Below are 12836 nucleotides of genomic sequence, written 5' to 3'. Positions count from 1 at the left end.
GATATTGTCAAATTGCCCTTCAAGGAGGAGGCACCAAGCATATTCCCAGTGTGTGAGAGTTTCTACTTCCCATACACCCTGCTGGCACAGAATTTTATTAGATGTTCTTAACTTCATCAATTTGATAAGTAGAAAATGGTACCTTCATTGTGGTTTTAATTTGCGTTTATTTTACTATTAGGCTGAGCATTTTTTTTACATATAAAAGAACCATTTGTATTTTGATTTTGTGAAAATCAGAATCTATTGAAATCTTCTGCCTATTTTTCTTTTAGATTTTTGTCTTTTTCTTACTGATTTGTAGAAGCTCTCTATACAAGAGAGAATCTCTATATTTGCAATGTGAGTTGCAAATATTTGCTCCTACTTTGTGGTTTGTCTTTTGGCTTTATGTTTATTTTTTTTCTTTGCAGAATTCTCTTTTTATACTTACGCGGTTAAACGTATAAGGTTTTCGTGTCGGTTTTGTGTTATGGTAAGAAATGATTTCCTCTCTTGAAGATTTTTAAAAAATTCTTCCATATTTTCTTCCAGTATTTTACAGCTTCAATTCGTACTGAATCTTTTAAAAATATGGAGCTTATTTCTTTGTGTGAGGTGACTTCGGGAGCCAGCTACATTTTTTTTTTCAGATGGCTTCCCAATTTTCCCAACTCCATTTTTAACAATTTATTTTATCCCTTTTTCATATTTTAAGTTCTCATTCATATTTGGGTTTATATTCTGGGGTTCCTGATAGAGTTCACTAATCTGTCTATTCATGTAGCAATACCACAGTGTTTTAACTAGCATAGATGTATAATATGTCCTAATACCTGGAAAACCCAGATTCACCTTGTTACTCTTCTCTTCCAGCATTTTTTTGACTCTATTTGTTTGTTCAGTTTCTATATTAATTTTATTCTCAATTTATCTAGAGAATTCCCCAAATCGTGTTGAACCTGAATTTAATGAGAATTATTCTATTATGTCTTCATTAAGCATGATGTTGCTCTTGAGGGTAAGGTATATTTATAATATATGTTCACATAGCTGTACATCATGTAAAGAAATATTTATGTCTTTAGTTATTAAAGTTTTTGTTAAGATGAGCTACTAAATTTTATCCAATATCTTTTTTGCATCTTTAGAGATAATCATATAATTTTCTTCTTTGGATGTATTTCCATGATAAATTACATGGACGGGGATCCCAACCTTCTGACACCCTGGAAGTCAGTCCCACTAATTCAGTCTACTGAATTACTCTTTTAATGTGCTTCTGGGGTCTATTCATTGCTGCCTTAGTTGGCTTGCATGGCTTACACAGCAGACACTTATTTCTCACAGTTATGGAGGCTGAAAAGTCCAATATCAATATGCTGGCTGATTCAGTTCCTGGGTAGGGCCCTTTTTCTGCAACTAGATGACCCTCTCAGGTCATCACATGGTAGAGAGAGAGAGAGAGAGAGAGAGAGATGCCTCTGGCATCTCTTATAAGGACACTGACCTTCGTGAGCTCATCTAAACCCAATTCCCTCCCATGACCTCATGACCTCATCTAAACCTAATTCCCTCCCAAAGGCCCCACCTCCAAATACCACTGCACTGGGAGCAAAGGCTTCCACATAATGAATTTTAGGGAGATACGATTCAATCCATAGTGGTTAATATATGCAAATTAGTCTGGTCTGCTATTTACCTTTTTTCCCCTTTTCTGTAGGGTTCAGGTTCCAGGATTATGTTAACCTCATAAGAAGAGAACTTCAAACACCGCTTTATACCTCTCTGTTCTAGAACAGTGTAAATTGCACTGGATTAACCTCTTCCTTATAGGTTTGGTGAAATTGCTCTGTGAAATCATCTGGGGTGGTTTCTTTTGGGGGATGTAACACTTTGATTATACTCACAGGTTTAATGTACCCTAATGAAACTTAAGTCCCAGGACCCCTTGCATGGGACCCTAACAAGGGCCTGGAAGGGCCCTAAAATTGCGTTCACATGGTCATATCTTTTTTTGTGAAATCTGCAAAGATATTTTTAATCACAATTGGCTAAGTCCACTCTCTTTCCATGCTAACCTCTATGTCCCTCTTCTATTTTTTTCAGCTGATGTTAGAGTGGCTGCAAACATTTTTGGGGATGTGGCTAAGAGAAACATAGTAGACTTGGAGATGTACCACCCAATCCCCCTTCAGAAAAGGACTTGCATCTCAACTTAGGAGATAGTCTCTAGCCATAAGCTCCCTTGGGGTCTACTTCAGATGTAGAGAGACACTTTTTCTGAGGTCACACCATTCCCAGGGCAGCCTTCTCTTCCAGTGACTGAGTGAGGAGAGATATGAAGGCCTAGGCACTTCAGCCCAGTTCACAGCACTCTGACAAGTGGTATTATTTCTAGGGTTCTCCCACCACAGGCTCTGTGCTGGCCTGCTTCCTCTCCTTTCCTAGTCTTGATCTCTAACGAGCCTCTTGTACTCCAACCTGCTTCCAAAGTTCTGCTTCTGGAGAATCTAACCTACAATAGGAAAGTCAAGTTCAGCATGTACTAAGTTTGGTTTTAATGGGATACAACACACACACACACACACACACACACACACACACACACACACATATACACACGCTGTGGTCTTCAATCATTTCTGTGTATAGTTTTGTTATTGTTTGCTGATGTGGTATATAGGAAATCTCTTCCAGAGTACTCCTACCTCCCACTACATTTACGTACTGGCATCAGGACATGAAAGCGCAGCAGAGGCTATACTGAGATACAAACTTGTCCTGTGGTACCCAGTTCTAGATGTATCTGGTATTGAGGAGAAATAAAGACTGAAGTGTATGTAACCAGAAGCTAATCTGGGTAAAAGTCTTCTAATTGTCACATATAGAACTATCACATCAATACCTAGTCAAAATGGAAGATTTCTCCCGGGAGGAAAATATGCAATAATACAGCATATACATTTTTTTATTATTATGTTATATTAATCACCATACATTACATCATTAGTTTTTGATGTAGTGTTCCATGATTCATTGTAAAAGTACTACACTTTAAAAAAAAATCAAACTGTGCAAAAAAGAACATACTAGAATTCTCATGTGAAGAACACAAAATGGTACCAGTACCCAAAACAAGTACACCTGTATGTGAAGTCGCATATTTTGCTTTTGGTTTTGGCTTTGGTATCCCTAGATATTGAACTACAGTGTTTAAGATTAAACACTGCACAGGAAACCTTAAAATACAAAAAATACATATCTCATATATGAAAGAAAGTTAGTACTGGTTTCCCCAAATTTGCCAACAACCCTGAAATGTTTTTTTATATTATCAGGAATGAGCTGTAAAGTGGAGACGATAAGGAAAAACAAATTTTAATTAATACTGCTAGGGGAAAGACCAAATTGCCTTTTGCTTTTCTGTAGAAAATGATGCTTTAAAAAATCATATGAAGAGGTCATAAAGTATGTAGCCTAGAACTGTAGAAAAAAATGTATCATAGATGAATTAATTAAAATTTGTATTATTTACCTGAGTTTTATAATATTTGCATTCTGGCTTAGTGTTTGTTTCTTTTCCCTTTTTTTTTCTTTTTTCATTCCAAATACACATTCAGTTTGCTAATTTTATTCTTTCAAGAACTTGTATCATTTTTATAAAGAGGGTGACAAAATTGTTTAAGCATTGAGACCCTAAAGACCAGAATCCACTCCTGCTTTTATGGGTTTTGTATATTTAAGCACACATATCTGCATCTCATGTTATTTGGTCTTTTTATATTTCTATTTTTTCTAGGGTCACTTTTAGTGATCCATATTTTCCTAGATTATAATTCATCACATTCATTATATTCACTTTTTCCAATTTATTTGCATATTGTTAAAAAATAGTCTCATAATTCTTTCAACTTTTCTGTCCATAATTATTTATTTCTTTTGGTTTAATTTGCATATTATTTGTGTTTTCCCTGATTGGGTGATCCAATAGAGTTTAGCTATTTATCCCCTCCCCCCAAAAAAACTCCTGCTTTTGTTTACTAATTCAACAATTGTTTTCTTTTTTAAAAAAGATTTTATTTATTTATTTGAGAGAGAGAGAGTGAGCATGAGTGGGGGATGGGCAGAGGGAGAGGGAGAAGCAGACTCCCCGCTGAACAGGGAACCCTGAGATCATGACCTGAGCGGAAGGCAGACACTTAACTGACTGAGCCACCCAGGCGCCCCTCATCGACTGTTTTCAATTAATTACTCTTACTTTTATTTACTCTTTTTTGCCTGGTATGCTTTTTCTAATTCTTTTATTTTCAACTATTCTTTGTTTTAAATGTTTCTTTTCTCAGCATATAATGGGGTTTTGCTCTGTAATCCAATTGTATTTTTTAAATCATGGTATTTGTTCAGTTGTTAAACGTCTGCCTTTGGCTCAGGTCATGATCCCAGAGTCCTGTGATTGAGACCCACATTGGACTCCCTGCTCTGTGGGAAGCCTGCTTCTCCCTCTCCCACTCCCCCTGCTTATGTTCCCTCCCTGTCTGTCTCTCTCTCTCTGTCAAATAAATAAAATCTTTAAAAAATCAATTAATCAATCAATCATGGTATTTGGCCCATTTACAACTACTGAAATATCAGACAGGTTTTGTCTTAATGTTGGCATCATAGTATGCTTTCTGTTTGTATGGATTCTCTACATTTTAAAATTGTTTCACCATATAATCTGTGTTGTATTTCTTTTGATCATTTAGAAGGTTTACATATTTCTTTTAGATATCTTTTTATAATCACAACAACATAATATGTAATACATTAAGCCTTTCTTTAGACAGTGCCATTTGAAATTTCAGAACAGTCACAAAAATGATACATTTCCACATTTCCTTTGGCCTTTCCTCCAATTTTAGTTGATTATATGATTTTCTATGAATTATCATCTTTAAATGGCATTTTTTTTAGGATTTGTTTATTTTAGAGAGAGAGAGGGAGGGAGCATGTGAATGCGGTGAGGAGCAGAGGGAGTGGGAGGGAATCTTAAGCAGACTCCACACCCAGTGTAGAACCCGCCCAGTGTAGAGCCTGATGCAGGGCTTGATCTTACAACCCTGAGATCATGACCTGAGCCAAAATCAAGAGTTTGGACACTTAACCGACTGAGTCACCCAGGCGCCCCTAAATGGCATCTTTTTAGTTTTGGTCACAAAGGATAAGACATAAGCATACTTACACTTCCTTTATTTTCTCTCACCCTTCTCTCCCTGTTATTGTAATTTGCATAGTTTCTACTTTGTTAATATTAATTATGTTTATGTTTTATTCTTGTAGCTAAAGTTCTCGTCTTTGTTTAGTCTTTATTCTACTTCTAAGTGTAAAACTATCAGTTTCTTTTTGTGGATTTCTTTGCTATGGACTAACTTCTCTCTGTAGACTAAAAATCTACTCCAGTAATTTCTTCAAGAAGGGTTCATAGGGACAACACTTTCAAAAAATGTCTTTCTGATTTTTTCTTTTTTGTATCTGAGCTAGGTATAAAATGAATGGGTCTTATTTTGTTTCCTTGAAGACATTGATACCCTTAAATTTTGATACTGTAGTTTTTTTTTTTTTTTTATGTTACATACTGAAAATATGTTTGGGGCAGTGGAATTCCCAGAGTCTCAGAAGTTGAAGCTGCCAAATTGGTCACTATCTCTAGGTAGGTTGAAATCAGATGTGCTTTGGATACCTCCCCACTGATATTCTATAGTTTGGGTCCAAGACAAAAGTACCCCTTTCTAATAATATCAACTGATTTGACTTAACAAATCTGTATATTCAGTAGCAGTTTGGTATTTTTTTTTAATTGCTTATTTTTTAACTCAGTATTTCCTAATCAAATCATCTAACACCTGATTTATGTTTATTCATTGAATGAATAAATGAATGAATAACCCTTGTTCATCTGTTTTGGTTATAAACCTCATCAAATCTATTTCAGTAAGGACTGTCCTCCTATTTTTCAGGGCCTTCACTTTCTGTATTAAAATTTATAATTCATCACTCCCCAACATAGCCTCTCTGACCCAACCAACTATACGTCTTTACTAATACAGTCTGCATTCTCTCCTCAACCCATTCCCAACTTGCTCCATGAAACCAGACACTCCAGATTTAATCTGATAGCATTGCCTTTCCCTTGACTCCACTTATCCTGCATCCAAAAGACCTGTGTGTAAAACTGCATACTTTATTAAGGTAGAGCCTGGCAGGAGTCTTGTATTCTTTTCCCCTGATGTGTCTGTATTTTAACATCTGTGTGTTACTCTTTAGGGCTTCTCCAACTGGCTCCTTGGCTTTCATTTTCCTCCACATTTGGTTTCTTTGAATAGCTAAACTGCTACTTTCCTTTCCTCCCTGGAAGAGGGCAGCTGATTTGTTTAATAATGAAATACATTTTATTTTGTAAAATTGATTAATTTCTCAACTTCATGTAGGAAATAGAAAAACAGATATCTCTGGCAGTTATTACTGAGTGGCCATATTTCCTAAGTCCCATTCTGCCTTAAGAAAAAAACACTTAAATTGAAGAAAGATAATCTGGGGTTGATCCTGGTTTCATGACTCGCTCATTATGTTTCCCAGGGAACGTGTACTTTCTGAGACCAGATTACCTCATTGGAACTAATGATTCCTGCCTGTGTGCTTCACAAAGTTATCATGGGACCAAGTGAATTAATGAAGGTTAGAGCCATTTTAAAACACTGATGGATTATACAAATAATAGTTCTTATCATATAGGAAAATTCAAATCCAATTTGTAACTCCTACCTGGTCTTTTCCTTCCATCAATGGTTATTATTTTTTAAATATACAATGTAAGTACTATCCTTTCTGCAACAAAATCAATGAAGGCTACTGTTTAAATTTTTAATAAGTGATGAACTCAATATATTACAGTTTTTGCTAAACTAGTTTTTGACACACCCTCTCCCCATGTCATGAAGTGTGATTTAAGAGTTGCGATTAGCCTCATAAATTTCCATATCATATTTCTAAGTGGTGAGAAAGAAACTACAAGCCTACTGCTGTCCATTTGCTTCTTCAAGTATGGATTTAATAACGAGCTTCCTCACCATGGCCTATAGTAAGCTGTGTCTAGACCTGGATAAAGTTCTACTCAGCCTTGTGGCCAGTGAGGCCTAAGCAGTGAGTGTGGTTTACTTTACGTTGGTTTCCATCATAAAGCCCAGTATTGAACTTTGGCTTCTTTGATTCACTAACTAATACTAATTAATGATTTTTTTTTAAGATTTTATTTCTTTATTTGAGAGAGAGAGAATGAGAGATAGAGAGCAGGAGAGGGAAGAGGGTCAGAGGGAGAAGCAGACTCCCTGCTGAGCAGGGAGCCCGATGTGGGACTCCATCCCGGGACTCCAGGATCATGACCTGAGCCGAAGGCAGTCGCTTAACCAACTGAGCCACCCAGGCGCCCCTGATGTTATTTTTAAGGTTCTTCTAGAGTTATACATTTAAAGAAATTAAAGTAATTTACATGTTTTAGATTTGAAATGAATGGCCCATGGCCCCACTACATAAAACTTTAGATGTTGTTTATTTCCCTTTGTGCATGTTAGAATCACCTTATTTTTGGTATAGAACACATTCTTTTTCTTTTCTTTTTTTGTAAGATTTTTAATTTGTCTGAAATTTCAATAATTTCTGTATTGATTTCCAAAAAGTAAGTATTCATTTTATAATATTAAAATACAAAAACATAAAGACATTTAATAATATCTATAATCCTATTTTTATAATAAATTTTGTGTATGCATTTCCAAATAAACATACATACATGCAAACATATTTTTACTTATTTATTTTATTTATTTTTTGCAAACACCTTTTTTTAAAAGATTTTGTTTATTTGAGAGAGAGAGAGCAGGAGGAGGGGCAAAGGGAGAGAATCTCAAGCAGACTCCACCCTGAGCACAGAGACCCACTCAGGGCTCTATCTCATGACCCTGAGATTATGACCTGAGCCAAAATCAAGAGTCTGTGCTTAACCAACTGAGCCACCCAGGCACCCTGCAAACACATTTTTATTTAAATTATTTTTTAAGACTGTATTTATTTATTTAAAGAGGGAGAGAGCATGTGAACAGGGGGAGTGGCAGAGGGAGATGGAGAAAGAGAATCTTGAGCAGACTCTGTGCTGGGTGCAGGACCCGATGCAGTGCTGGATCCCAGGACCCTGAGATCATGACCAGAGCCAGAATCAAGTCTAACACCCAACTGATTGAGCCATTCAGGCACCCTTACAAACACACTTTTAAAGTGAAATCTATATTATATCCTTTATACCTGGGACTTTCAAAAAATATTTTTTTCTACTTTGAAACAAATATATATTTGTTACAGAAAATTTGGGAAGAAATTTAAGATATTTTTAGTCATCAATCAAGGATATCTTAAAGAAAGTAAAACAAATTATCAACTGAAAGTATACATTTGCAACACAATTGACAACTGACTAGAATGAAAAATATATCAAGATATGCATCAGTATATTACATGCATAATAAAAGACAAAATCTTTAAATGAAAAATAGATTTAAAAAGTATGAATTGATAAGAATACACTCATCTTGATGAACACTGAGTAATATATGGAATTGTTGAATCACTGTATTACACACCTGATATTATAATATAGCACTGTATGTTAACTACACTGGAATTAAAATTTTTTAAAAATCTAAATAAAACAATTATATCACAATAAAAATTTAAAAAGTAAAAGTATGAATGGAAATGAAATAGAAACAGAAATACAACTGGCTAAAAATAGTACAATAGAAAACCTCTGTAGTAATTGGGAAAATAAAAATCAATATAAAAATATCATTTTACATCCAGCTGATGACAAACGATCAATTTTTGGGACAAATTTGTAATGGACAAAAAATTCTAAAGTTTGGACCCTGCCAGATTCAGGAGATGTGGAGTGAAGCAAAGTCTTACACATAGCTATTAAGAATAAAAACTAGTGTAACAACTTTATAAAGTAATTTGGCATTCTCTGTTAAACATTTGCATATCCCACCAACCAGCAATTTCCCTTCTTGACATATACCAAGAGAAACTGTTTCACATGTGTACCATGGGATGTGTACAAGAATCTTTTTAGTAATACTACTCAAAATAGCAAACAAATTGGAAATGGTCCAAATGTTCATTGCCAAGAAAATGGAAAGGCTGTGCCATCATCACAGAATACACTTTCATACAGCCGTGAAAATTAATGAACTACTATATCAATATATTCTTTGAGTACCCTAGTATTAAACTATACTTGGGAGGCGGTGCAAAGCAGGGTGGGCAAAAGGAAGCTGAAGCAATAACATAGAAAAGGATGATCATGGGATGTAAACTAAGGATTATAATCAATCTACTCTCATGCACACTGGGACATTTGAACACATTTTCAAAGAATAATTACCTTACCATATTTTTTAATGAGGAAAGAAAATTTAACTTTGCTTCACAGGTGGCATTTCAAGATTATTTACCGAATCTACAAGCCAAGTCCTCTCCTTGTTCGGATTTTTATGCCTCAAATCTACTTACACACAGATGCCTATAATTTCCCCTAAGTAGTTTCTCCCATTGAATATCTACTTTCTTCTCTTACCTCTTTCTCTATCAAAGTTCTTCTTATGCTTGAAGGCACAACTCAACATGTTCGTTAGGACCTTTCCAATCAAAGTCTACCTTTCTTAGAACAGGCACATAAATGCAATAGAATAAGAGACACAGAGATATACTAGAAAGACACAGGAATCAAATAAACAAACATGATAGTTTATTGACACATACACCTGCACACGGTTTTGCTCAAAATTTTAGTCCCTCCTTCCTCATTTCTGATTTCTTTTGCATTTTCACAAAACAATTGCACTCTTTTTTTAAAAATGTATCTGAGCTCTGTCTATTAAGTTCACCAATATTTTCCAAATTGAAAGTACCTAGAAGACAAGGACTGTTCTTACAGCAGATGTTATAGGTGCCTCATCAGATCCCATGGGATCTCTTTTACAGGTTGGATGTGCCCATCCCCCCCCCCCCATGCTGCCAGCGCTGTTGCTCACAGCTCACACCTGCAATCTTCTCTGGAGGGTTGCCCTGGGGCAATTGTAGCTGCCCTGGCATGTGTATCTCCCCCGATGCAGCCAGTAGCTGATTGACTGAGGCAGGGGTACAAAAGCCCCTTGCTTTAAAGCTGGACAAGTTCTGTGGTACAAATCATACTCCTGAGCTCCCCGCAGTAAAAGATGGAGGCTAGACTTGACCTTGTTTGACATCTTCTTCTTCTCTCTCCTCTTTCCTCACTCCTTTACAGCGGTCTCCTGAGAGTACACCCTCAATAAATCACTTACACATGAATTCTCCTCTCCAGCTCTGATTCTAGGAAACCTGACCTAACACAGTTATTGACTAAAATTTGTCTCATCTAAAATGTTGGGCACAATGATTGGAACATAATAGAACCTAATACCATTTCATTGAAATTAATTGTGTTAAAAGTTGCTGGGATGATATTGGTATCTGTGCAGGAGAAAAAATTTACTCTTCCTTATGTAGATATATATTCAAGGACACTTGACTGTTAAAGACAGAACCCATTTCAAAATAGCTTAAGCACAAAAGATAATTAGTCCACATAACCCAAAACAAGAGTAGCTGAAGGCACCTTGAGTTAATCATAGTTTCAGGCACAGTAGAATCCACGGGTTCAGATGGTGTCATATTTCCATTTATTCCCCTTCTTTGCTGGTTCTGTTTTCCTTTGCATATTGGTCTTGTTCTCCTCTGTTGTGGGTGGTTTCCCTTACTGGGCACAGAAAGGTGGCTATAGACAGCTTCAAATTACTACATCCTCACTTCTTGTGAGCCCAGTGGGAACACACTCTTTTTCTTGGAGTAGCCATATATAAAATTCCCCAAAAATATTGTGACTAAGTGCCCATCTCTAAATGAATTACCGCTGGATATGGAAAGTGATGTAAGCGAGCTCAGGACACGCACTTACTACTGTGGCCCAGGGCCCAGGTCAGGGTGGTCCTTTCTGGAATATGCAGAATGGAATCGTCTTAAGAGGATTTGTGTCTGCTTGAAGAAAGAAGCATGAAGTACTCGATACAGGAGAACAACATCTTTCTGTCACTATACTCAAGAAGCCTGATTGTTGGCGAATCCATTCCAGATGCTTCATTTACGTTGCCTGCCACTAGTACCGCACTTAGACCCTATTAGACGGTTTTTTACTGCAAGCCTCTTGCCTCAGGAGCTGTTCACTTTCGAGGACTTCCTTGAAATTTTCTAAGACTCCCCCAGTTCCTAGCCCTTGCTTCTCCCCTCCAGGGCATACTCTGATCCGCTATTCCACTCCCACACTTGACTGGATGCTCCAAGGAGGGCTGGAACACCTACTAATTTGCCCTGGGCTCCTGTAGCTGGTCCCAGGTTCTAGGAGAGTGCCTGGCAAGTGATTGCTCCTGCCGGCCGAGGCTTGTACAAGACTGATTCCCAGAATGGTGTGACTGGTTTGTACGACTCTCACATATTCTGATTGGACAACAAACAAATACATAAAGGTGTCTTCACTGTTATTCTAAATCTTTATACAAATATATCACCATACTTCCATGAGCCCATTTTTAGACGAATTGTTTATATAAAAAGAGATCCCACAAAAAAATTTTATTTTTCCATGGTCCTACATGCTCTAATAGAGGCTTTATCTGCCACACTCTTTGAACCCTTCTAAGGAAAATTTTCTCAACCACTTTTCTTGCTAAGGGATGCAAATGTTTTTTTAAAACATTTTTGTCTTTTCTTTCATACAAAGAGCCATATTTAGTGCCACACAACCACTCCTCAGCCATAATGATTTGGCGGGAAATGGTTACCTGACTCAAGGACAGTCAAATAATAGGTTGATGATTCAGATATTTTGGAAGAAAAATATGACAGCAAATTCTGTATCACCCACCCATAGAAGGGAGAGGCTCACAGCTCCTCTCCCTGACTGATTGTTTAACCAAAAAATACAATGAAAGTGGTACTGTACCAGTTTCTGGACCTAGGCCTTACAAGGTCTTCTCATCTTTTATAATACTAGTTGTGATGCTGTGGAGAAGTCCAAAGAGCCGTGTGAAGATACCCGTGTAGAAAAAAAAGAGGCCTTGTTTGGCAGCCTCAACTGAGCTCCCAACAAACAATCAGCACCAAATTTCTAGGTATGTGGGTGAACCATCTTGGAAGTGGCTCCTCCAACTCCATCTGAGCCACTCCTGCTGATGCCGCATGAAGGACAAATGAGCCAAACCCACTGAGCTCGGCACAAATTGCAGATCTGTTATACAGCAATAGATTACTAGAACTCCCACTCTCTTAGTCTCTGGCATTATAATGTGGGTTGGCACAAAAACTCTTTAGAAACAGGGAGCTCTTGATCCCATTAGATTCTTGATGTTTGAGACTAAAATCGGGAAAGATGGAGAAGTAAGTGTCAGTAGCCAAAAAAGTTAGAAGTCCATGAGGATGGGAAAGAGGCCATGATGGGGAGAAGCCATGAGGCAGGACAAGTCATGAAGGAACTGATGGAGTCCAGTTCAGTCCCACTCTACCAGCCCCATGTTTTCACACGGATGTTTGTATTAATCTTCCCCTACTTAGGCAAGGGATGGGTTTAACTGGTAGTCAGCATATCAGAACTTAATTAAAATAACCTTGAGCACCACCTAGTTAGGAAGGAAAACAACTTGCTATTTCACTCATTAGTGGTTTATGAGTATCTTTGTAATTAGCAAAAACTGTTT

This window comes from Eumetopias jubatus, unplaced genomic scaffold (genome assembly GCF_037043125.1).
Source record: "Eumetopias jubatus isolate StellerSeaLion01/CBP00866 unplaced genomic scaffold, mEumJub1_p1.0 scaffold_2, whole genome shotgun sequence".
In the NCBI taxonomy this organism is placed as follows: domain Eukaryota; kingdom Metazoa; phylum Chordata; class Mammalia; order Carnivora; family Otariidae; genus Eumetopias; species Eumetopias jubatus.
Note: the sequence above shows the minus strand (reverse complement) of the source record.